The sequence below is a fragment of the Cyanistes caeruleus genome, chromosome 10 (assembly GCF_971803275.1).
Source record: "Cyanistes caeruleus chromosome 10, bCyaCae1.hap1.1, whole genome shotgun sequence".
In the NCBI taxonomy this organism is placed as follows: domain Eukaryota; kingdom Metazoa; phylum Chordata; class Aves; order Passeriformes; family Paridae; genus Cyanistes; species Cyanistes caeruleus.
In genome coordinates, this window is record NC_141710.1 from 22,814,683 (window position 1) to 22,839,849 (window position 25,167).

The 25,167-nt window shown below is 43.7% G+C and overlaps 1 long non-coding RNA gene across 1 annotated transcript; it reads right to left on the minus strand.

The window, feature by feature from the left end:
- Positions 1-713: 713 nt before the first annotated feature.
- On the minus strand, positions 714-17,784 carry LOC147651374 (uncharacterized). The gene is made up of 2 exons (XR_015274403.1): positions 17,550-17,784; positions 714-4,095 (listed from the first exon to the last, which is right to left on the minus strand). It is a non-coding gene; the product is annotated as an uncharacterized LOC147651374 (long non-coding RNA).
- Between the last annotated feature and the right edge of the window lie 7,383 nt (positions 17,785-25,167).

Below are 25,167 nucleotides of genomic sequence, written 5' to 3' on the forward strand. Positions count from 1 at the left end.
CACCATATTAAGAGAATTAATCAGCACACTCCCTAATGAGCATTCCTTGGTCCCAGTTTGTCACGGTGCCACTCTGCTCCTTCCCAGTAAATACTGATGTTTCCATTAAATTACCTGAATTTTTCATTATTTCACAAAATTTCTGTACAGTTTATTCCCAGTTTGTTTTACCAACCCCACTATGTTTCTCTTAAAGCCATTTCATAGTGGTTTTTAAAGACTCCTTCCAGCAGCACTGCTGCATTTGCAAGGTGTGACACCACAAACAGCAATCATTGATTTTGATTCCCTTGTTTCTTTAGGCCTAATTCCATTTACATAGGGATGGGAGAGGAACAGCTTAGCCTCCCAGTACAGACCCACCCATTCCTGCTTCTGGAATAAATTTAAATTATTATTATTATTATTATTATTATTATTATTATTATTATTATTATTATTATTATTATTATTATTATTATTATCATTATCATCATTATCATTATCATCATTATCATCATTACTATTGTCACTATTATTATTATATTTATTTATTATTATCATTATCATTATTATTATTAAATTCCACATTCCCAGTGATATTAGAGATTATTTTTTTTAAGACATTTAAAACTTGACTATAGACTTAAACAGCTCATTTGAACACCGAACAAAAGAAACCAAACATTTTAAAACCAAATTTGATCCTTTTCCATTCTTTTCTCGCCTTTTCCTTGGAAACAACAGCCAGCCTTGGCTGCTTCACACAGATTGCCTTTTTTTTATTTTTTTTTTGGAATTTAATATCAGTTCACTAGGAATTGTGGATCACTCCCTGCTGCTTGAGGCAATATCAAACAAGCTCACACACTTCTCTAATTCGCTTTGTTCTTCTGAGTGGTGAACTTGTTCCAGGCCCATTACAGACATGTTAATTGTTATCTTAACAAAGAATGAATTTGCAAAAGTAACGCTTGTCTGATGTATTCAACACACCCTTTAAGCCTCAAACTGCTCTAAAAAGTCATTTAAAGATTATTCTAGAATTGGTTTTATTTACCTTTCTTACATTTTATTTACTACTTATTCAATTGACAATAATTGCACCTCACAGGCTTTGGTACTGCCACTGCTGTTATTTATTATTAATTGAATTTTTTCTTTAAATTTATTGATTTTCCTCTTGGGAAAATGAAACTCGATAGTTCAGCAGCCTCAATAGTTGAACAGGCTCAAAGTTCATTTCCTAACTCCTGGGGAAACAAGAAAGGCCCAAACATATTTAAAATATCCTAAATTTGGGAGTGAACTCCTTGAAACAGCCACACACATTAAAAATTGTCATTTATGAGGCATCACTGTGGAAAAACACAATTTAATGACCTGTGCCTCAATGATTCTGTGGTTCTGTCACAAGTCAGGATATTTTTACTGGCACATACTGGTATTACCAAGATATTTCACTGGTAGATCTTCTGAAACAGAGCCCTTCCAGCCCCACACATCAAAAATTGTCATTTATGAGGAATCACAGAGGAAAAACCCAATTTAATGACCTGTGCCTCAATGATTCTGTGGTTCTATCACAAGTCAGGGTATTTTTACTGGTGGACATAAAGGTATTTCTGTGATAGCCACTGGATGAGCAATTATTCACCAGTTTTGCTCCACCCCAAGGAGCTGATCATCATCAGCCTTAAAGAAACACCCCAAGATTGCAGCACCCACAAACACACAGCCCCCAGAAAAACATTTTCCCTGAATTCCTCGGGATTTCACTGGATCCTCGAAGAGAAGATGGAAAGCAGTAATCCCAAAGTCTCAGTGTTTGACAGTGCTCCCAACAGCTGTGGTGACAGCACAGCACAAGAGTGTGTTTTAAGCAAAGAAAAGAGAATTAAATGTCAAACAATAACAAGAGCTGAGAAGTTCAGAGCCAGCCCTTAACAGGAGCTCCTTTTTCCATAATTAGGCAAGCACAGAAAGAACAATTACATTTGCCTGAACCAATCTGGGTGAACCTGACCTGATTTAAGCACATAAAACAAAATGAAAACTGGATTTATGATGCTCACATTTTCTAGGAAGTAATTCTGCTTTCTGCTTTAATTCACTCTAAAGCCTTTGGTCTCAATACAGCCAATACACTCAGGGTTTCATTTTCAATATTCATGAAAGTGACATCACACAAAAATTAATATTATGTTCATTTCCTCTTCAAATGATTGGAAAATCAGCATTTAATTCCTGCTTGGGTACCAATAATAAAAAAAAAGAATTACAAGATTGACTCAGCCTAACAAATGTGAGCACAAATGTTGCCTCTCCTGACAAACTCACCCCAAAATAAAGTGGCTTGTTTGGCTGAACATTGGGAATTTCTGGTTTAATGAAGTTGTGCTGCAGCTTTCACATCCCACCTGCCCATCAGCAAATTAAGATCTACTGGGTTTAATTAGTGACCATGTTAATAAGGTTAGGTGTTATCAATCCTGCAGCAGAACTTGGATTTCCATCATTCCTGGAACTGGAATTCTCTGAAGTTTGTCCTCTTCCTCCAGCTCTCAGCCACAGAAGCTAAGGAGAAACTCCAAAATATGGTTAACCCCCCACTTCCAAATTAATTTACAGTAATTATGTAAAATAATGTACTTTAATTTACATAATAGTACATTAAAAATAATTTAATTTTGAAAGATAAAGCAATCTTAGCCCAGTTCTATCACAGCACAGAAAATAAGAGAGGGACTTAACTTTTAGTTAATTTTCAGTTAATTGCAAAGTCCCTCTAAATTCACTGAAATAATTTGGTGAGAAGGGGAGGAGAGTGGGGATAAATTTCTATAAACACCCAGCTTTAAATACCATCCCCAAAACATTTGGGGATGTGTCTTCAGAAGCCACAAATTATTAAAAAGTTGCAGAAAAAAAAATTTCTTCAACTTCTAGAAGGGTTTGAGGACTGGGGCGGTGGGAAGAAAGGAGTTGATGGATTTTTGTACAATAGAATGAAAGTGCCTGCTAACATAAACCAGAAAGTTGATTTGTTGTCTATGAAGCAAAGAGAAAATTGTAATAAAAAGATCTGTATATTCACCTTCCTGTTAATTCATAGATGCAGGAAGCACAACACCAAAATAATACCCCACTGGAGGGTTTGAAAAGGGAGAAAAAAATAATTAGGCTGAGTCTCAACAGAAAGAAAATATTCCAAAAATCCCAACTAATTGAGCTTTTCAAAATTAGATCAAAACAAGCAAGAAATGAAATGCCCTGCTTTTGATTTTTCACAGCTGTATCCCCCACTGAGCCACCTTTGTAGGGAAACATCATCTGCATTTTATATTCCAATTAGTGCATTAATCTTTCCCTGATTATTTATTCACATTTAAAAGAGTTTCCTTGTTCCATTTTGCAACTTGGGAGTGCAGAGGAACGGGGAGAATGTTGCTGGGTATTTCCAAAGGAGATGCAGGCACCTCTGCTCCTCTTCAGATGGATCAACCTCCTGAAATTAAGATTAATAATCACATGTGTAGTGAGAAAAATAATTGGTTTAGATTCCATTATTCATAAAAAATGGGGCAAGTCCTGCTTTTTTTGCTTTTCCTTAATGCTCCTTTCTCCCTTGGCGGAGATTCCCGAGTCCTGTAAGGAACATGGATCTTCTAATTCTATCATTAGGAAAAAAAAATCTTCAGTACCCATTTTAAATTCTTGTCTGAAATCATCAGTAGAAATTCACTTCCTCCAAGATTTTCAGCGTTTTTAGGATCTCAAGAAGTAAAGCTCTGGTGTTCAGAAACCTCCTGACTTCAAACAACTTTTCAGTAAAAACATCTGGATGGAGTTTTTCACAGCGAGGGTGGTCGGGCATTGGAAGGGAGCTCTGGAGTCCCCATCCCTGGGGTTTTCCGAGGAATGACTGGACCCTGGTCTGGTGGAACTGGTGTCCATCAAATGTTGGACCTGAGGATCTTGGAGGTCTTTTCTGACCCGAGTGATCCTTTGAAATCCACTCAAAATCCATTCAGCAGCTGGGAACAGGCGAGGCTCAGCACTGCAGCTGAGCAAATCTTTTATTCTAAATCCCTTCTCCTCCTACCTGGGCATTACCTGGAAGCAGATGGGGAAAACAAAACCAAACAATCATTAATTGCATCATTCCTGGCATGTCCCAGTGAGAAACAACAAGTTTGAGGCAGCTTTGGTTGAGTTTCTTGATCAAACAGCTCAGGTCAGTTGTGACCAGAAGGATTTGGATTCCCCTGGGAATACTCCCAGACTATAAAGATCTTTATAAATGCACATTTCTTCTATCAGCAGAAAATATTTGTGTTTTCCTTCAAAGGAAGCTTTTTTATGGCACTTTCGCAGATGAGTGATTAAAACAAAAACCAGAAATCTCACCACGACGCTCCAACAACTTTTCTGTTAAAAAAAAAATAAAATAAAATAAATAAAAAGGGCATCAGATTTCTGTCAGGTGTGAGCAGCTGAGGTGATTTGTCATCTGTAAAGCATGGTGATAAAACACCATGATCACACAGGGCTTCAAAAAACAACTTTCAAAGCGCTCTTCAGAGCGTGCTTTGATCAAAATGTTTGCACAGCAGCAGCTTCACAAGAGGTTCCTGAGCATCAATCTTGATTAGGGTTATTTACCGGCACAGCAGCACTGGGGGATGCACCTCTGGAGCTGCACTTCTCACCCACAAATTCAGGAGCTCGGCTCCTCTTCTTGCCCTCAGAAAAGAAAGTTTTCATTAAGCTCAGAAGACAACGTATGAGGCTTCTGAAGTTGTTCCTGAGGAAAGCCTGGAATTATAAATAGAGGCAGAAAAAAGAAAAAAAAAAAAAGGGTGTGCAACTCTGCTTTTAGTACAGAAATACAAGAAGGAGAGTAATAATGCTGAAAGCACACAGAACAGGATTTAATGTAACTGAGGCTGATTGTGGCAGCAAATCATGGAATCCTCCTGGGTTCTTCCAGGCCAGGAATTGTGGAATCCTCTGAGCTTCTCCTGGGACCTTAAAGTTCACCAAGTCCAGCATTCAACTGAATACCCCCAAACCCCCTAAACCCCACCCCAAAAAGCCAAATTGACATTGTTTGAACACTTCCAGGAATGGTTTGAACGTTTCCACTTCCACCAGCCCATTCCAGTGTTCAATCTCTCCTTCAGCGAAGAAACTCTTCCTCATATCCAACCTGAACCCTGCCCCGCTGAGACCTGAGGCCAAAATATTGATCAGATTTGTGCTCCTAACTCTGCCCAGCCCTGATTTCAAATGGTGCAGAAGAATTCCAGGCCAAAAATAACCCCGACCAAGCAACCAACCAAAAATAGAAGCTTCCCCCAAAGCCCCAGCCGGTTTAATTTGACCAGGATTCAGCTGGGAGACGCGACCGTGAGCACGGAGCACATCAAAGAGCCTGGCAGGGAACAACCAGGAACACAAACTCAGCCAGAAGGAGAGACTTGATCCCAAAAAACTCCTGTTCTCCCAAGGAGGCACCAGCAAGGGGCAATCCAAGATCTCCAGATCTTCACAAGGTGATGGAGCAGAGCCTTTCCTGGTTCTGGAGCCATTCCTGTCACCAACACTCCGCAGTTCATCTCCTCAAGTGCTGGCAGAAGTTTGTTCCACACAAACACAGCGGGCAGGAACACAAAGAGAGAGCCAAAAATAACACAGCTCACACACCACCCCTCCTAATTCGGAAGGTAATTCAGATTTTCTTCTCCTCTCTCACTGATCAGGCCGTTTCAGCCAAGTTGCACGTAAGTAAAACGAGGGTTTATTTAAAACACTGAGCATCCACTCCCTAATTCAGGTTGTGTTTTATGGGCTTGCATGAATTTTGGTAGCAGAACACCAAGATAAAAGCCCATAATTCAGTTTTCTCTTGACTCTCTCTGCTTGCCTACTGCAAATCTCTGTTGACAGCCTTCTCTCCTCAGCTCCTGCTGATTTAATACAGCTGCAGCCTCTCTCTCTCCACCTCTCCTGAAATCTCTTCTTGCTTTTAACAACCCCAAACCTTCCCTTCCACTTCCACTGGTTATTTCATTCCATGTGCAGCACATTTGGGGTGCTCAGTGTAATAAATACTACACAAACTGTGCCACAGCAAGAGGAAAAGAGCTTTGTGAGCCAATTAAAGGAGTAATTTTATCTGTGAGTATGATGAATTAACAAAAGGAAATAACGGCTGGATTGCCCAGCCCGGACTGAGAGGATCTGCTCTGATAAGGAAATACAGAAATTAAAATATAAATAACACTTCTGACAGTTCAGATTTGATTAGATGGAGTAAGTTATGCCTCAAGAGGTTACAGATTTCAGTGTCTTTGCTTTAAGTCTGTTTCTCGTACATAACACACTACCCAGAGATTATCAGGGGATGAAAAACCCCACTGCACCCCAAAACCACCTCACTGCCAAGGCCACCACTGCTCCCACCTGTGGCTCCGTTCCTTCAGGCTGCTGAATTTGTGATTCTGAGCTGCCAAACAAAGCTGAGGTGTGGAGGAGACAGAAGCGATGGCTCAGCCACGAGTCCCTTCTGTCACTTCACCTGAGCAGGTGAGGAACTCCCAAAGCAGCAGCAGGAAAAAAGGGAAAAGAGCACAAGAGATGCAGGATGGGAACACTGCCAGGTACCTGGCCACTCCTGCCACCCCACACAACTGCAGTGGCTGCCTCAGGGCAAAACCTGATGAGAAATTCAGAGATTCCAGGTAGGAAAGGCACTAAGATGGTACCAAGGATCACAAACAGCTGCAGTGGTGAACATCCGCGCTCTCAGACAGCCTGGAGTGAAAATAAACCCCACAGGGCAAACAGAGGCTGTGCATTTCAGCCATCCAGCTTCTCCAAATGCTTCAAAACTGAAAAGCTTTCACATTTATTCCAAGTTTCTTGTTTAAAAATATTCAATAATTTCACCCACTTGCCCCTTTTTTGTTGTGATGCTCTGGGCTGGCCCTGCTGGAGCAGATGAGCCACCAGGGTCCAACCTGACCCACTCTGCAATTCTCTTTCCAGACCTTTCAGAATCCACTTCCAACCAAGTTTTTTGCCATCAGAGGTTTGGATTCTGCACCCTGATATATAGAACTCGACATTTTTGCATTTCTCTACATTCAGTGTTTGGTGATAAAGGTGTCAAAGACAGTAAGAAAAATGATCTGCACCTGCCCAATCCTATTTTATATAAAAAAAAAAAGAGTAAAGGAACTTCTTACAAAGTCACACACACATAAAAAGCTGCAGTTCTTCTGAGAATAAAGCCAAGTTCGATGGAGCAGAGTGAGCTGTAAAGTTTAAGTCACAAATTCTTTCCAGAGTTTGAATTTCTACTGGATGCAGGGCTAAACTGCACTCCACTAAGCTGGAAAATTTTAGGCATCAGGATTTGCTTTTGTCTACCTGGTACTTTTCCAGCAAGCAATGAACTTTTCTTGTGTAAACCAAGTTCACAAGGGCAAGGCCAGGCTTGGAAGAATCTATTCCTGGCTTTGCACCAATAATCCACCATTTTTCTGGTTTAACTTCATGACCTTTTTCTTTTTTCTCCCAAGCCAGTAGATGTTGCCAGAAACCAACTTGGCCTTATAATGAAGGTGTTAGGAAAGAGCAAAAGGAGAAACTAAAAGCAAAAAGAATAAAAATAAAAATATTAGTACTGAATATTTAGAGGCTCACAGGACTGTTTCTTTACGATTTAAGTTGATTCAAAACTTTTTAAATAACAGTCATGATACCACATCACCTCTTGGAAAAGTGTCCCCTGCTGATTTCAGTCAGACCCCTCAAAAATTACACATTTACTTCTGTAATGTAAAAAAAAAAACAAAAAAGTTATGATTTATATGTAAAAAACACAGAAATATTTTCCCCTTTTCTTTACACTACTAAACAAGTTCAAGAAGATTAATTACACTTCCAAAAATCTAATCTTTAATAGTTAATAGTTAACATTTAACTATTTTCAGGGAAAACAGAAAGGAATTTTAAATATAAAAATAACTAAAAAAATTTTGCCTCATAAATAATTATTTTTTTTTGCCTCATTGCAGGATTTATGGGCTGCAGGTTGTGGTTTCTCACACATCAGAGCTGCTGGGGAGAACTTCCTGCACTGCTGCAGAACTGAAGAAATGCAGCTCCACTGAGGGAAAACTTCCTGGCAGAGCTGGATAAAATCAGTGCAGACTCTAGAGGGAGTTCTAACTGTGCCATATTCTTCCCCTTATAGAATTTTTATCACTCGTTTGGAGCAAAACAAATAAATAACAGAAAAAGGTGAACTTCCTCCTGGGTATCTGCTGCTTCCCCTGCCCTCTGTCCCTGGGCACAGTGGGAGCTGCCTGGAACAAAATCCTGCGTCCTGCTGATCCACAGATTTCTGTTTCCTTTCTTACTTGGCCATGATGGAGAGGAAATGTGAATTTTCAGTTGTTTTTTGGTGACTCTGGTGCTCCTGAAGTCTGAACATTTCACCAGGTCACGCCTGGTGGTATTTAATGAGGATGAACCCCATCAGAGAGCAGCAGGTCGTTAAATATTGAAGAAAACAGAGGCTTTGTGAGGTATTTTCACCACCAGTTATCCTCTAAGGCAGGAAAGCTGTCTGGGCACTGCTGTGGGAAACTCCCAGAGTGGATTTGTGTGCAGGAGACGTTCCCAGCACAGGAATGCCCAGCAGGGTCATCCAGAGCTCAGGGCACAGGGTTGGGGCCAGATGGGTCTGGAATATGCCCAGGGAGGAGACTCCACTGCCTCTTTGGGATCTGTCCCAGTGCTCACAGCAAACTTTGCCTCCTGAGCAGGGAGAATTCCCAGGATCTGTCCCTGCCCTCCCTCTGCTGCCACTGCTGGGCCCTGCCTGGAGCCCTCGCTGCACCCAGGGACACCCAGGGACACACAGGGACAGACAGGGACACACCAGGACACCCAGGAACACCTAGGGACACACTGGGATACCCAGGGATCAACAGGGACAGACCAGGATACCCAGCAACACCCAGGGATAGACAGGGACACCATAGGACACCCAAGGACACCCAGGGACACACTGGGACAGCCAGGGACAGATCAGGATACCCAGGGACAGACAGGAACACACAGGGACATTCAGAAACACACTGTCATACCCAGGGACCAACAGGGACAGACCAGGACACCCATGGATACCCAGGGACCAACAGGGACAGACAGGGACACCCAGGGACAGACCAGGACACCCAGGGACACCCAGGGCTGAGGGCCCCTCTCAGCCAGGGCTCCTGAGCCAGCCCCAGCTCCCTCAGCCTCTCCTGAGCACGGAGATGCTCCAGACCCCTCCTGAAATCTGCAGCTGCTCCAGGAGCTCCCTGTCCCTCCTGTCCCGAGGAGCCCAGAACTGCACACAGCATTCCAGATGTGCAGGATCTCTCCAGATGTGCTTGAGGGGGCTGGGCAGAGGGGAGGGATCCCTCCCTGACCTGCTGGGAGTGCTCTTCCCAGTGCATCCCAGGATCCCAGGGAACACTGCTGGCTCCAGTTCTCCCCAGCTGCCCAGAATGCAGAAAGCACTTTGAAATGAAAGTCCTTCCTCTGCAACCCTGAAAACTTGAAGGGATCTCAGACACAGCACTGACTGGTGGATATCAAGAAGCCAAAAAGGACAAATTTCCAGTATTTCTCTCTTGAAATTGAGTTTAAACATTCTGAAATTGCAGAATTCTTCTGCTTTAAGATACAGCATCATGGCAGCTCCTCTGAGCTGCAGAACTCCCCAACAACTGGAATAAAGGCTGGTAACCCTTTATTACTGTGTTGTCCTGTTAATCCAACATCTCCTTTCACTTCTGTTATTAATTAGTGTCTCAAAAACAGATTAAAACTTTTTTCTTCCAGTAAAGACAGCAATTTACAGTGAGAGAAAAACAGCAAAACCCACACAGTCCTCAGGGATGTTTTCTACCTGTCTAAATATTCTTTAATACACACACACAACAGGATATTTGCATTTCATTTTTTTCTCAGAGAATAATGTGGCAAATTGCATGGACATAAATTCAAACTATCTGCAGGAAAACTCTCAAGAACTCAATATATGGAGTTTAGGAGTTATGTTACCAGGGGAAAAAGAAGAACACTTAAGACAGCTGTCTACCTCTCAGCCTTTATCTCTCATTTCTGAGGGGTTTTATGTTGCCACAGTAGCACCAGAACCTACAAAAAATTCATCTGTAACAACTCTGAACCACAGCTGCCCCCCCCGACCACTCACTGGTTTCATTTTAAGGAGTAAAACTCAAACTTAGTCACTGGAGCAATGAGGAAGGGGGAAAAAAAGCAAACTGCACTTGAAGTGATTACTGAAGGAGCGAAAGAAAGTGTGCTGAGACAGATACTCCTTATTTTTCAAGGGCTCTTTCATCCTATTTCCAAAACTTGACTCTGTTTCAAGTCAGTGCTCCAGGATGGAGCTCGACTGAACTTGGGAGAGCTTTCCAGGCATCAGGAACACTTTGCTGTCAGCACTCACTGCTGAGCCCACCACGGGTGCTCAAGGCTTTCCCATTCCTCTGCTCCACTTTGTGGAGCTGTGGATAATCAGAAAAAGACCTGCAATCCAATTTTCAGAAGCATCTGGGGGGTGATTTCCCCCAGAATATGACAGGCAGCACAGAAGTCTGGAGGAGGAACTCCAGCCCTCCCATCTTTTTGCTCTTCCCCTATTTTCAAATCATCATCCAGAAATTAAATCTTTGCACAAAGTGCACTTCTTTCTCCTCAATATTGATTTAAAACCATTTTTTCATAATAGGCTCTGAATAGTAGGGGGAAAAATACCGAGTACATTTTCCTCCTGTCCAAAGGAAGCCGTGGGATAATGGACTGGATGAAAAAGCATTTTCCCCAAAGGCTGCAGCTCCTGGACAAAGACACTCCTGCCTTGAGCCATGAAGGAAATTGCCTGTTGGTGTAAATATGCCAAATGCTACTTAGACACTCGATGGCTGCTCACAAGCTGAAATATTCCTTCCTAACTCTGGATCACAAGATTTTTATTGCTGCTGGCACAGCCTGTGACAGCAGGGAAGAGTTTTTTGGGTACTGCAATGCTGAGAATCAGTGGGGATGTTGTTTGAGCAGAGGGATGTTGGCCTGAGCAAGGGTCACAGGGCAGGTAGGGACAGTAGGAACACAAAACTGATCTTTTCTGTAATTCAGGTCAGAAATGAACCAGTAAAACAATTGAACAGAACATTTTAGGGCTTTGTTTTTTGAGAGAGAGTTACTGGACACTGGTGAGGCACCTCCAGTGCTGTGTCCAGCTCTGAGCACATCACTGCAAGAAGGACATTGAGGGACAGGAGCATATCCAGGGAAGGGTCTGGAGCCCCAGGAGGGGCTGAGGGAGCTGGGAAGGGGCTCAGACTGGAGAAAAGGGGGATCAGAAGGAATTTCTGGCTCTGCACAAGTCCCTGCCAGGAGGGGACATCCAAGGGGGCTCTGCTGCCAGGGAACAGGGACAGGAGGAGAAGGAACGGCCTCAGGCTGGGCCAGGGGAGGCTCAGGGGGGACAGCAGCAGGAATTTCCCCATGGAAAGGGTGAATAAACATTGCAGCAGCAGCAGGGTGGTCTGGAGTGCCCATCCCTGGACATGTCCAAGGAATGCCTGGATCTGGCAAATCTGCCAAACAGGGAACAACAAAATCTGAAGTTTTAAACTGAGAGAGAAGATGTGTGCTGATGTCTTCACAAACAATTCCATGGGTGAGGGGATGGGTGTTGACAGCTTTGAAATGGGGTTTAATGTCTGCACTGGCTTGGGGCAGCAGGTTTGTGACAGAGCCCTGGCACAGCCAAGGGGGAGTTTCTGAACTTTGGGGTTAACTTCAAGCAGCAGGTTCCTCCCAGAGCCCCACACTCTGAGCCCTGGCACAGCCGAGGGTCTGCACAAGAACTCCTGAACTCTGGGGGAAATGCCAGGTTCAGGAGGGATATGGGGCAGGCAGTTCCCTGGTACATCCATGGGGGAAGAGGGGAACGAGCAGAGTTTGGGATAAAAGGATGAAAGTTTGGGATAACAGGAGGCTGTGCCCTCCGGAACCCGAGAGAGAAAACCCAGGGGGCTCCTTTTACTCAAAGAAAGCTGCAAGATTCTCCACCTCCTTCATGGACACTGGCTTTTCCCAGCGGGATTTTCCATAGCAGAGGTAAGAAGTTCCCTCTGAACGCTCCCACCATGGCAGCAATCCCTCTGCTCCCAGTCCTGCCCACAGCAGCACCAACACGTTCAGGAAAAAGCCAGGTTTCATTTCCAGCCCATTTTTACAATCACTCCGAAGTAAATGATACTTGCACTTGAATTATTTCACTGTCATAAGCCAGTGCATTTCACTGACCACCGATGCAATCTGTACATGTGATGTGACTCGTTATGAGACGCTGGTGGTTAATGTGTCCTAAACATAACCTTGAGCTCAAAGCATCCCATAATTATATTCCTCAGTAGGAGCAAATTCCACAGCCGACATACGGAAAAGCCAAACCATTCTTCCATTCAAAATAAACAAAAATATTCCTATTATTCCAACTGTTGACTACTGAGTATTTCAACTGTTTCGCTGTAAAGCACTCGGGTTTCTCAAGAGCGCTTTGCAATTCGCTCCTCGCTTTTAGAAGCACTCGAGAGAGAGGGAGAGAAGCACAGAACTACAAGGAAAAAAACCTCAGCATCCTAAAGTCACCTACGATTTATAATCACCTCCCAGTTACCATCGTAAAGTGGAGTAAATAATTTCGCCTATCAGCAGATACACATGAGTTTTATCACCACCTCCCAACCTTCCTGAAACCCTCTCAGCTCAAAAATCCGAATGATTTTAGGGACCATTCAAGATGGGCTAAACCTCTCCTGTAAAACCCACCTGGCTGCTTTGTCACGCAGATCTACCGAAGGTTTCAGGAATAAATGGAGACTTGTGCCTCAAGCAGCCTAAAAGGACAAATCTCAACAGCTCAGGACAGAAATACCAACACTCGCATATGTTGGGACAGCCATAAATCAGTGAGATTGCCTCCAGCTTCTCTTCCAACATTGTACTCAAATTCACAGGTTGTCCCTTGCAGGAGAACAGGGAAAAAAATCCTAAGCCCAGGAAAGGAGCTGTAGAAGCACAGCAGATTTATGGAGCCAGCAGCCAAGTTGTCAGTGGAGAAGTCATCAGCTTGCTCATTAGTCTGACTCCACACAGGAGAAATAAAGAAAAAAATAAAAACCAGCAAAATCCAGCCCCTGTGACAGCGTTTTAACAGCAGTGGTTAAGATTAAAGGTAACCTCCAGACCCTCCCAGCCTCTAAAATACACACTTTTATTCTAAGGTGTGCTTTCATCCTATTTCCCGTGCTTTGCTGTTGTTCAAATCAGCATTGCAAAGGACAGCTCGGCGGAACTTAAGAGGATTTGGGGGACATCAGAAATACTCTGCACATCCGCATTAGGCAGCTAAACCCGCTCCAAGTGCAGGGGATTTCTTCCCAGCTTTTCTGCTCCGTTCAGTGCAAAAGCCGAGGTGATGGGTCAGGCGCATTTAGCACCTGAGTCCCAGTCACTGAGCTGCTAAAGCGGGGCTTAAACCGCTCTCAACAGCAGAGATTCCACCTTTGAAACGCTGCAAATCCTCAGGGAATTGCTAAAAAACAAAGTCTAAGCAGGATATTTTTTTTCAGTCAGTCAGAGGGGCGACGCTCAAAAGTCTGGAAAGTTGCTTTTCAGAAGAGTAGAATAAGAGAGAAATGAATTCAAAGCGTTTTTCCAAGGACAGGAGAAATTCTGAAAGGTCTCGTCTAACTTGAAGTGTTCCATGATTTCCACCCTTTCCGTAAAACGGCAGAAAAGAAGCAGAAGTTGAGAGGGAGGAGATGCAAGCAAAACACAAAAGTAGAAGGTGTCCTCTGCAGCTACATCTGCCACCTCACCAGATGGACACAGCACCATGTCAGACTGCGGATTTCTCCAAGAACTCAGGAAATCCAAGGAATTCCAGCCTTTTTCCCCATTCACTTTCCCAACCGGCCTTCCAGGCATTATTTTCACTCGAACGCAGGAAACTGCCCCAAAAAAACCCTCCACAAACCCAACCACACACATAAATAAACAACCTCACACCGCGAAAAAGGTGAAATACCAATTTTTGTGAGTTTCTAGGGAAAGGAGAAGCCTCAGCCCAAATCCACCTCCTCACACCCTCACGCATGATGTAGCTAAATTAATTAAGCAGAGCACTAATGATAACTTTATCCTCTCTTGGGCAGCTCCACATTAACACCGGCTCGTTCTTCCCAGCTCGTTTAGTGAGCAGGACTCATGGGGATGAGCATATCCTTGAGGAACAATCCAGGTGAATGATGATTGTTCATTTGCACGCTGCAGTGATTTATTTGGATAAATAATAAATGGATTATTGGGATTTCCGAAAGCTGCTGCTCAGTTCCAGCCCGGGAGCAGCGAGGCACTGCCAGCCCCTCCCGGCCAGGGGGGTTCGGTGCTTTGTGTGCCTGGGGGAGAGAGCCCAGCCAGCCAGAGAATGCCTGGAACATGGAACCCAGACTGCTTTTCCTCCCTCTGTCCTTCTCACACCAGTAAATGTTCTTTTTATCCGCCGCTCTGCCAGCGAGACCCCTGCAGAGGCCAGGGCTGCGATGGGAACACGGCGCTGCTCCCCCTTCTCCCATCCTCAGCATTTTGCATTTTTTTTTGTACTAATCCTGCCCTGAAAACCATCAGGCTCCTCAGCAATCCCCGAAACAGAAGGCCTGACTGCCAGATCTATTTTTTTTTAATCCACAACGGGACACTCCTTGAGCTTTTCATTCAGCATCAGCCTCATTAACACAGGGCGAGACGTGAAAGATGCTGAAAGCTTGTGTCATAACAGCAACAGCCAAACTTTCCTGGTTATAATGCTTTTTAAAAACTTTCTAGCCAGTAGCATAATGTTAGAAGCTTATAAGTGTTTGTTTAAGCCAATCATTGAAAGGATGCGTGCACCTTTTGCCTCTAACAATGCCTGCTTGTCACAGCTTAAAAACAATGGATAAAGCTTCGTTATTAAACTTACATTTATTTTCTTATTATATTTTCGGAGGTCTGTCTCTACACAGCTCAAAACACAGCCTTGTTTCCTGTCCTTGCATATCTGTATTCTTGCTTTTTTTCTGTTCTGAGCTCCGTTTTCACACAGCTTCTGAGAGTTTTCCACCTTTTCCCTTTCCCACCGCTGACCCCCGGCTCAGCCTTCCCGGGTTCCTGGGCACAGCTCCCACCGTAGCTTCCCTTGGAATGTGCTCGTTGTCCTTCTGTCCCTCAGCACTCTGCAGCTCCCCATGGAGCACCTGAGGAGGGAACGGCCCCCAAGGAGCTCATCAAAGGCTCCCTCAGCCCCCTCTGGGCTCTGGACCGGCCCATTCCGTTTGTCCTTTCTCCCCCAGCCCATCCTGCTCCTTGCCAGCCTTTCCTCCTGCCAATGTTTCACTTGAAATCCATCGGGAGCCAAGGTTAACCACGCCTTTTCTGTGGTCCTGAGGGGTCTTCACCACGGGAATGCAGTTCCAGGACAAGGGGGAATGGCCCCACAGTGACAGAGATTAGGTTTAGATGGGATTTTGGGAAGGAATTGTTCCCTGGGAGGGTGGGGAGGTTGCCCAGCGAAGCTGTCTCAGCCCTGGAAGGTGTCCAAGGCCAGGTTGGATGGGGCTTGGAGCAACCAAAAGTTTAATATTTCCCCAAATCCCTTCATGATCTATTTTACATCATAGCTCCTCTAGCAAAATATCATGCATTTCCATTGAAATTCCAATTTTCCCTGATTTTCTTCCTAGCGGAAAATTAGCAAATCCATCCGTGATGTTTTTCCCATTTGTAGCTTGCTATGGGCTCCAGCCTGTGTAAATAATGTCATGGGCCCGTTTTATACCATCATCCATAAAATGTGCCAGCAGAAGAGATCCCGTGGGCACAAACAGATTCCATAAAGCCAAACCCTTGGGATGTGTAATCTGCCCGGAGCACTTCACATCAGCTCTGTGACTTTTCCCAAGCACCATGACCTTGGCCATTATTTAGATGCCTGCTGCTCCGGTTTTCATCATCTGCCTGTTCCAGAAGCAGTTTGGAGGTGGTGTTTCTGTCTCCTCACACTCCTGCTGTGGCTCTGGAAGGGGTTTTTAATCCCAGGCAATCTCGTGGAGAGGTGAAGTGACACCAAGCCCTGCCCCAACCTCCCAGGAGCTGTGAGAGAGAAGCTCTGGGCATCAGGCTCAGCCTGGGATGTGTTTTAAAGGGAAGGAGGGATGATCTCTCTGACCTTTTGTGCTTGTTTTGCTTCTTCTCCGAGCTCTGCCCCAGCAGTGCTGGGCTGCTGTCACCTCCTCCCTCCCCAGCAGAACAGCCCAGCATCTCCTGATGCTTCCAGAGCTCTCCAAGATGTTTTAGTCCAGCCTAGCTGGGCTAGCCAAGGGATTTAAACCCTTTCTGCTAATGCAGCTCCTACCAGCACCACCCTTCACACAGCCATCAGCAGCATCATGGCCAAGGAGAGAGAGGCCACTTGTGCCCAGCTCTGGGAGCCCAAAGATCAGAAGGACAAGGAGCTGCTGGACCAATGCCAGAAGAGGCTGTGAGGATGATCAGGAGGCTGAAAATAGGCTGAGAATATCTGGGTTATTCATCCTGAGGAAGAAAAGGCTCCAGGGAGACCTCACAGCCCTTTCCAGTTCCCAAAAGCTGGAAAGACACTTTGGGAAAGGGATGGAGTGACAGGACACAGGGAATGGCTTCCCACTGCCAGAGGCAGGGTTAGGTGGGATATTGGGAAGAAATTCTCCCCTGGGAGTTCTCCTGACATTTTTTTTCAGTTGCTCAAGGCTGGTTCAAAGCCCTTTCCCAGCTCCAGCTGTGCCAGCTGTAGACCTCACCACTCACCCTGGGATCTTTCTTCCAGTGCCCAGGTTGGGGTGAGGGTATCCCAGGGAAAACTCATGGTGCCCAAATCCTAAATTGTTTTGTCTCTAGGCTGGCTTAGGACTGGTTCCAAGACACCTTCCTCTGTCTCATTCCCTTCCAGCTTCAAATAAAGTGCAACTGAACACTGGATTTTGTTTGGGAAACACTTCAGGAATATTCTGTAAAAAGCAGGGCTGGATAGATGGAAGGAAATACAGAATATTTCCCTTTTTTCTTGCGAGCTCCATGCAATAGTGTGATCAAATGATCCCTGCTTCTTGTTAGATCCTGGATAATATGGGAGAAGGGTCAGCATCCACACCTAAAGCTGCCCTGTCCCATGGAATCATGGAATTATTAAAGGTGGGAAAGCCTTCCAAGATCACTCAGTCCACCACCAAACCACGTCCCCAAGCACCACCTCCACACATTTTCTGGACACTTCCAGGGATGGTGATTCCACCCCTGCTCTGGAAGCCACTTCCAATGTTTTACACCCCTTCCAGCAAAGAATTTTTCCCTAATATCCAACCAACAAACAACAAATAATCTCTTACCACTTTTCAGTGCCCAGGCTTAACCTCAAACTGGGTTCAGCTCCTCAGTGAGAAAAGCCAAATCCCTCAGGGAGCACCTTGGGAAGCTCTAAAGGATTTTCCAGGAGTTGTGGGTTTGGGTTCAGTGTCAGAAGAACTGCTCAGCATGCCTTGCTGCCCTGGGTTAAATGAGTGAATGAAGAGTTTTTTACCCCTCTGGATGTTAAAGCCCTCCTGGAAACCTGGCCACAAGCGCAGAAGTGGGAGGAAGACTGAAGGTTTGTGTTTCTCTCCTTAAAAAGATTGGAAGCAGCTGGATTTTCATCTGGTAGCCCTGTTGCAATCCCAAGGAGGACAATGCAATTATCCACCTGAGTGCTAATTGCAGGAGTCAGCCAGTTGTGCACAAATGGGGATATTTATTATCCATAATCTGTGGGTCTGGAGCCTCAGTTCATGCCAAGCAGCTGTTTGTTTTCCAGGAGACAGCTGTTATTGGGATTCAATTCCTGCTTTTTCCAAATGTCACAGGAAGAAACATGGCATGTTAGCTCACAGTTGCATAAACTGTGAATTAATAACATTTCGGAAAGCCACACACAGATTTGTGTTATTAATGAAGATTACTCATTATCATCTCAATGTTTTAAGCTGTGACCTGACAAAAACAACATTAAAAAATGACTTTGAGCCAGCACAGAACTGTTTTTTACTCTTAATTTCCATGTTTTTGGAAGCTCCATAGTAAGTCTCCATTTTAAGTCTGATTCTGCCTCATTCCAAAGTATCCTTCATTCCCAACAGGTACTACTTGCTCAGTGTTACAGCAATAAAAGTTTAACTGGGGTAAGAACCTCATTTTACAAAGTCCAAAGAGAGAGAGAGGTATTTATAAATTAAATAAAAATACCAGCCTGGACCAAGGGCAGGTAACACTTTCTACATAAATAGAATAAATATATAAATTTATTTTTTTTTTTTTTTTTTTTTTTCAGAGAAGTGGTAAAAAATTGGGCTCTAAATCATCTTTGCTTGGCTCAGGTCAGAGGAGATCATTGAAAGATCAAATCCCTTTTTCAGTGTCTCAGGAATGAGCTTTTCTTCTCTTCCTGGTCCTCATTTTGTTTCTACAATGAAAGCTGAGTTTTCAGATTTGAACTGTGTGATCTACTGGAGCAGCATTTTTAAACTTAATATGGCTTTAGAATAGTTCCATAAACCCCCAAGAGAACAGACAATTTTCTTGTCATTATTCCAAGCCCGCCTTCTAAAAAAATATAAATATTTCTTTTAATAAAAAATAATTAAATGAGACATGTAATTTAAATAGCAGAGGGGACACCTTCCACCATCCCAGGCTGCTCCAAGCCCTGTCCAGCCTGGCCTTGGACACTTCCAGGGATCCAGGGGCAGCCACAGCTTCTCTGGGAATCTGTACCAGCCCCTCCCAGGGAACAATTCCTTCCCAAAATCCCATCTAAACCCATTTCCTCTCATTTTGAAGCCACCTCTCCCTGTTTTATCACCACAGTCCCTCTGCAGCTTCCCTGGAGGTCCCTCCCAATGCTCCTCTGAGGTTTCCACACAACCTCCTCTTCTCCAGGCTGAGCATCCCCAGCTCCCTGAGCCTGGAAGGAGCTCCAGCCATGGATCATCCCATGGAGGATGGGGAAGGAATCCTGTGGGAATGGGACAGGCAGCCTGGCTGGGGACAGCAGCTGGAAAGGTGGAGCAAGCGGAAAGAACGGCTTGGAAATAAGTATCTGCTGTAAAATATACAACAGAAGTTCTTAAAATGACTTTAAGACACTTTAAATGTCCTGTTGGCTCATCCATTAGAATAACATCATGGACTGAGCCTGTTCCAGTGAACTTCAAGCTTTTTACTTCTGGCTACAGCTCCTTCCCTCAGCACAAAAAAAAAATTATAGATCTGTGATTTCTATTTTTAGTCAGAAATTTAACTTTAAAATAGCAAAAATACAAGCAGCAAAAAGAGGTTTCTTGCTTCCATCCTACTCACTCTTCATGGGTTAATTCTTCATTAGCATCAGTGCTGAAGGGGAAATCAGCAGCACAAGGAGGATAGAAATATTAATGTCTCCATTTGGGAGCATTTTAAACATGATTTCCTTTAAGTGCTATTGCTCTAAAGGGTCACTTAAATGCATGTATTTACATATATAATAGAGATAATACTTTGGAATGGCTTTCCGTGGCATTAATGTACAATATTTCTGCTGCCCTATAGAGTTGTGGTTCAAACAGAGAGTGGGAAGTTAAATATTGGCAAAAGCTGTGGCAGCAGCTTTATTTAGTGTGTGATGCAGTCAGATGTTCCTACAGGGCAACCTTTGAGCCTTGGGCCGGCAGGAATATAGATCTGATCCTGGATATGCACTTGCTAATGGGATCAGTTGGAACTTAATTACCTGCTTGTACTTTCAATTATCTGACTGAGAATGTGAGCGTGGGATTTTATGCACCCAGGACCTCAGGGAGCCCTGGGAAGGATGCAAACACACATTCACACATTGCTCTGGCCAGTTTCTCCTTCCAGCTCCCAAAAATTGCATCATTTCAACAACAACAACAACAAAAAAAAAGGATGTAATACTTCTTCCAATTTTCCTGGCTCATATTTTACAGGATGACTTTGGGATTGAGGCACCAAACTGAGGGGAAGATTAGCTCAGCTCAGCTCCTGGTTTTGCTCGTGTCACATCAGGGAAGTCATTTAACCTCCTGGTACCTCAGGTCCCATCTGTGTTGTGGGAAAAACACAACCTGCCCCAGAGACACGGAAGAAACCTGAGGAAGGTGTCAGGCACAGCAGCTGAAACCAGCTTTGCATTCCCCTCTCTTTCTAATTCACAGCTGGCTACTTCATCACCTTTAGCTCTGAAGGATATTTCACATCAGCACAAGGAGGAATTAAGCATCAGTACCTTCATTCTGAAGCATTTTATACCCGGCTTGCTTCGAGATGCTGTTGGTCTAAAAAGCCACAAAAATGCAGAGCAACAGGGAGGAAGATCCTTTGCTTTTAACTAATTCAATAGAAATGCTTAATTCCTAGCACTTCTAAAGCCCATTTTCTTCTTAAATCCACTGTTTTTAGCTTTAAAACCTGGTAAAACACGCAAAGTAAATAGCAATAGCATTGCTGGGCTGTGTTCACTGCTGGGGTCATTCAGGGGAGCTCGGGGTTTTCTGAGGGAGTTTTTAACTTGCAGACCACGCTGGAAATCCTCCATGCCTGGCTTTTGGGGTGCTTCATCTTCCCTGATAAGCCAGCAGTTCCTTGGTCTGTTCATCAGCTGATCCAGCTGAATAAAGAGTGCATTAATTAGAGGCAGGGGTGTGATGGGTGAGTCTGCCCTGCACAGAAATAGGGAAAACCGAGGGGAATGTACACACCTGGCTGCTGGCTCGAGGTCACAGCTGGAATTGTTAAGGTTGGAAAACATCTCTGAAGTGGCTGAGTGCAAGCATTAACCCAGCACTGCCACAGAAGCGCTTCCAAGTGCCACATCCAGCCTTTGGGGCCCTTCCAGGGGTGGTGACTCCATCTCTGCCCTGGCAGCTGTGACAGCACCTGAGCATTGTTTTAAGGGAAGAAATTTTCCCTGATATCCAGTCTGACCTTCCCCTGGCCCAGCCTGAGGCCGTTCCCTCCCCTCCTGTCACATTCCCTGGGATAAGATCCCAAATCCCTCCTGGCAGGGAGTTGTGCAGAGCCAGAAATTCCCCCTGATCCCCCTTTTCTCCAGGCTGAGCCCCTTTCCCAGCCCCATTCCCTTCCCTGGCCATGCTCCAGCCCCTCTGGGGAAGCCCAAAAAGCAGTGCCCATCTTTTGGCCATCAGCAGGTGAAACTCCTCTGGGCAGTGCCCAGGACGAGGTGAAGAAGAGCCCCAGATGTCTCCAACCCTCACAAGGAAACCACAGCCACCAGCTGGGCCCCGATAAAAATTGGGACAAGATTCCCATGGGTGTGATGGAGCAGATTTATCCATGGCATTCCACCTCTCTGTGGTGGGAATTTCTGATGAAATGAGAGGAAGGATGGACAGGACACAGCCTTGGGCTGTCGCCCCATGCTGCCTCTCCATCCTCCCAAATGCTGGCTGGGAAGAATGGATGGGCCCAGATGTGAAGGACAAGAGGCAAACAAAACAAGAATTGGGGGTGGGCTGAGAGTTTGTGGGGAGTTCTCAATCCAAAAGCCAAAAATAAGTAAAAATAGGCCTGGTAAAAGAAGTGAAAAAGCAGATTTTTCTCAGCCAATGCTCACTGGTGCTGGAGCCCCAGCTCCTTCTGCAGAAGCCACAGGGAGACTCAGGGTGGTGCTTCCAGAGCTGCAGCCTGGATTCAAATGAAAGCCCAAACATCAGCATCAAAAACAGGCTAACAAATAAATACCTGCCTCAAACTGGGAGATGTAATGAGGCATCCTTTGTAACACACACAGAGCCCGGCAGGAACTTGTGTTTATGGAGCTCTGTAAGAATGTTGTGATTTAAATTTTATACCTTACTTGGAGGTTGGGTTTTTTTTGCATTTATCTCGGAATGCAAACAGCAGCTCTTTGGACTTTGTTCCTGTCTCCATACCAAATGCACATTGGATTTCTGCTTCTAATGAATTATTCTAATTAAAGCCATTGTTTTTATTTGTTAGCCTGGGTTGCTGTCACTTCTCCAGGTTTTTGGCTTTGTTGAAATAACAAAAAAATCCTTGAGCTGATCCAATTTATCGCTCTTAAAATTTAATCACAGTTACTCAGAACTTACAACAACAGCAACTAACGAGGGAGAAACTTTTCCCTGCACAAGTATTCTTCCTTGATGTCACCAGAAGATTTTTCGAGAGCAGAGCAATTTTAAGCTGGAAGATCTGAATTTTAGGAGGATTTTTTTTTCCTGTAGATGGCAAAGTGAAATACTCAGGGGTGAATATTGTGAAGAAGGAAAAGGAGTGGAAGGGAGAGGCTGGAGCAGGGATGGAATGGTGGAGAAGGAGATGGGAGCCAGCAGGGAAATTTTGGAGAGCAGGACAGAAGAGGCTGCAGGGTTTGCTGACAAACCCTAACCAGAAGAAGTGTTTGTGATTTAGAGGAGTGGAGATAATTTATTGTTATTGTTATATTTAATAAGTGCATCGTGGAAGGAGCCAGGGGAAAGAGGAATGGAGACAGCTGATTTACAATGACATTTGAGGACGAGAGAATACTGAGAAAACAGCAATTCTGTTAGCAGGAGAAAAAGGAAAGAGAGAAGGAGAAAGTAAAAAAAATCATCTTTGTAGGTTTTGATCAAGAATTCCCCTGCCTTATAAGTAAAGCAGAGGAGATTCATGAACTCAGGTGCCTGCTCTGTAGTAAACTAGAGAGAAATATCTTTGCTATTCACGAGTTTTAAAAGATAACATGGAATAAATTAACAATTTAAGTCTGGATTCAGCAACTCCTTAAATGCATTGCTTGTACAATCTGAATCTCCACTACAGGAACCATTTTCCACCTTTTTTTTATCCTTTCTATGCAAAATTCAGATTTCTCTTGCAGCACTTATCCTCTTTTTTAGCTTTTCTATGCCAAACACAGAGTTCTAGAACAAAAATTGATATTTATCATTGTAATCCCAAAGTTCTGTGTTATATCCACCTACATTTAAGTTTCTTCTGCTAAGGCTATGAGGTTTTCATATTTTATATGAAATATTTCATATTTTAGGCTGCTACTGGTGTTTCTCTCTATTTTATTGCTAATAAAAATATGTACCCAGAAGACAATTATATACAGTAAAGAAGGAGTGTAATTACATCTAACAATGGCAAAAATTGGATTTTTTTAATGGATCTCTAACACCTTGGGTATTTTAGCCAGAATTCACCTTGTTAACTGCAAATACAAAGGTTGGACTTAATGATCTTGAAAGTCTTTTCCAGCCTTAATGATTCTCTGATTCTAAAGACATGTGGTCAGCTGTGACTAAAATCCTCATTCTTCAGCCCACAAATTACAAATTAATCTCCAGGGTTTTTGTTCTGAAAGTTTTACCTTCCCAAAAGGGAGAATAAAATAAAAAAATCACTTCTATAATATCACAGCCACACAAGAACTGTAATATATTCCCCCAGAGAGATAAATTATTTCTTATCTTCACTAATGATACGGCAAAAAACAAAAATGAAAAAAAAGGGGGAAAAATCAGAGAATTTTGTCCAAATGAAATTAGGAAATCAAACACAGCAAGTAGAGACATTAGAGGTGTGAATGAGAATGAATTCAAATGCTTCAAAATAACACAGCTTTGGGAAAAAAAAAATGATTTGGAGCACTTTAATGGGAGGAAGGGAATGTGAATGTGGATGTGCTGGAGCAGTGGAATTTTCCTGAGCTGGGGCAGCAAACACGAGGCTCTGCCAGCAAAAGGGCACCAGGGCTCAGCTAAATGAGCCAAAACCCAAAATTTTGGGCCACAGAAATGAAGTTTTCACATCTCCAGCCATTCCGAGGGCTCTGTTATCTGTTCTGCAGTTTGTGGCAGCAGTAAAAAATGAACATAAACATCATTTGACTTGAAAACACGAAGAGCAACGCGGAGCAATTCAGGATTCCTTTCACAAGCACAGAGTAATAAAGGATGGCATGGAGGGGGGATTTGTGCACTGCATCTTTTGAGATAAGCACTGCTCAGGGTGCAGACTGCTCCTTGATAAAAATCAGCTGACCACAGAGTAGCCAAATTTGCAAGATGTAGAAATAATTACAGAAAATCACTTTTTTTTTGTGTGTCTACACATTGTTAGTCAGCTCCATAAAACAGAATTATTAATATTAAATAATATTAAAGCACTCTAACGTTTAGAATTTGCTCCCACCTCAGTGCTTGTTTCTCTCAGCCTCCTCTGAGCCATCTCAGCCATGAGATTTGTCTCACACCCTTTGAAGCCTCTGCAAAAAAATCGCTTTTTGTTTCATCCCAAGGAGTTGCTGGGGCTGCCACAACTCGGTGTTGTGCTCATATTTGATTTATGGGATGGGAAATATTTCAGGAGACACAAGAAGCAACTTGTTGGTTGAAATTCAGCTCGTTGTGGGTTTGAGGCAGCGGTGATTTGTGTTATTTGGAGGGACATCACTTGGGTTCCTCTCCAAACAAGCTGGCAGCAGTGATTATTCAACACAGCAGTGAAAATAGATATTTGCTGACACAGAACTAGATATGTTCATTAGAAAAGTCATCTAACAGAACGATATTTTTTCAGTCTGAGGGTTGGAGATTGAATATTTTAATTAAGGGCAGCGTCAGTCGTTGCTTCACTAACAGCAAGATCAAGATTTTGGGAGAGGGTTAAAGAAACATAAAAATTCGTTAGATTTGAGTGAAAATCAAATTTTAAATCTCCTGGACAATCATCAGGATCTGCCAGAAGGGCTGTGGAATTGCAAAAGGGAGAAATGGAAATCTGAAACGAGACAAATTCTGCCCCAGCGCTCTCTGAGCTCCCACATTTACTCATTTACACATCTGTCCTCTCCTCGTTTGTCACTCAATTTTATTGCATTTATTGCAAATGTAAGGAAGAAAAATCAGATGTGTTCTGGTTTATGGGTCAGAAATTTCCCTCAGA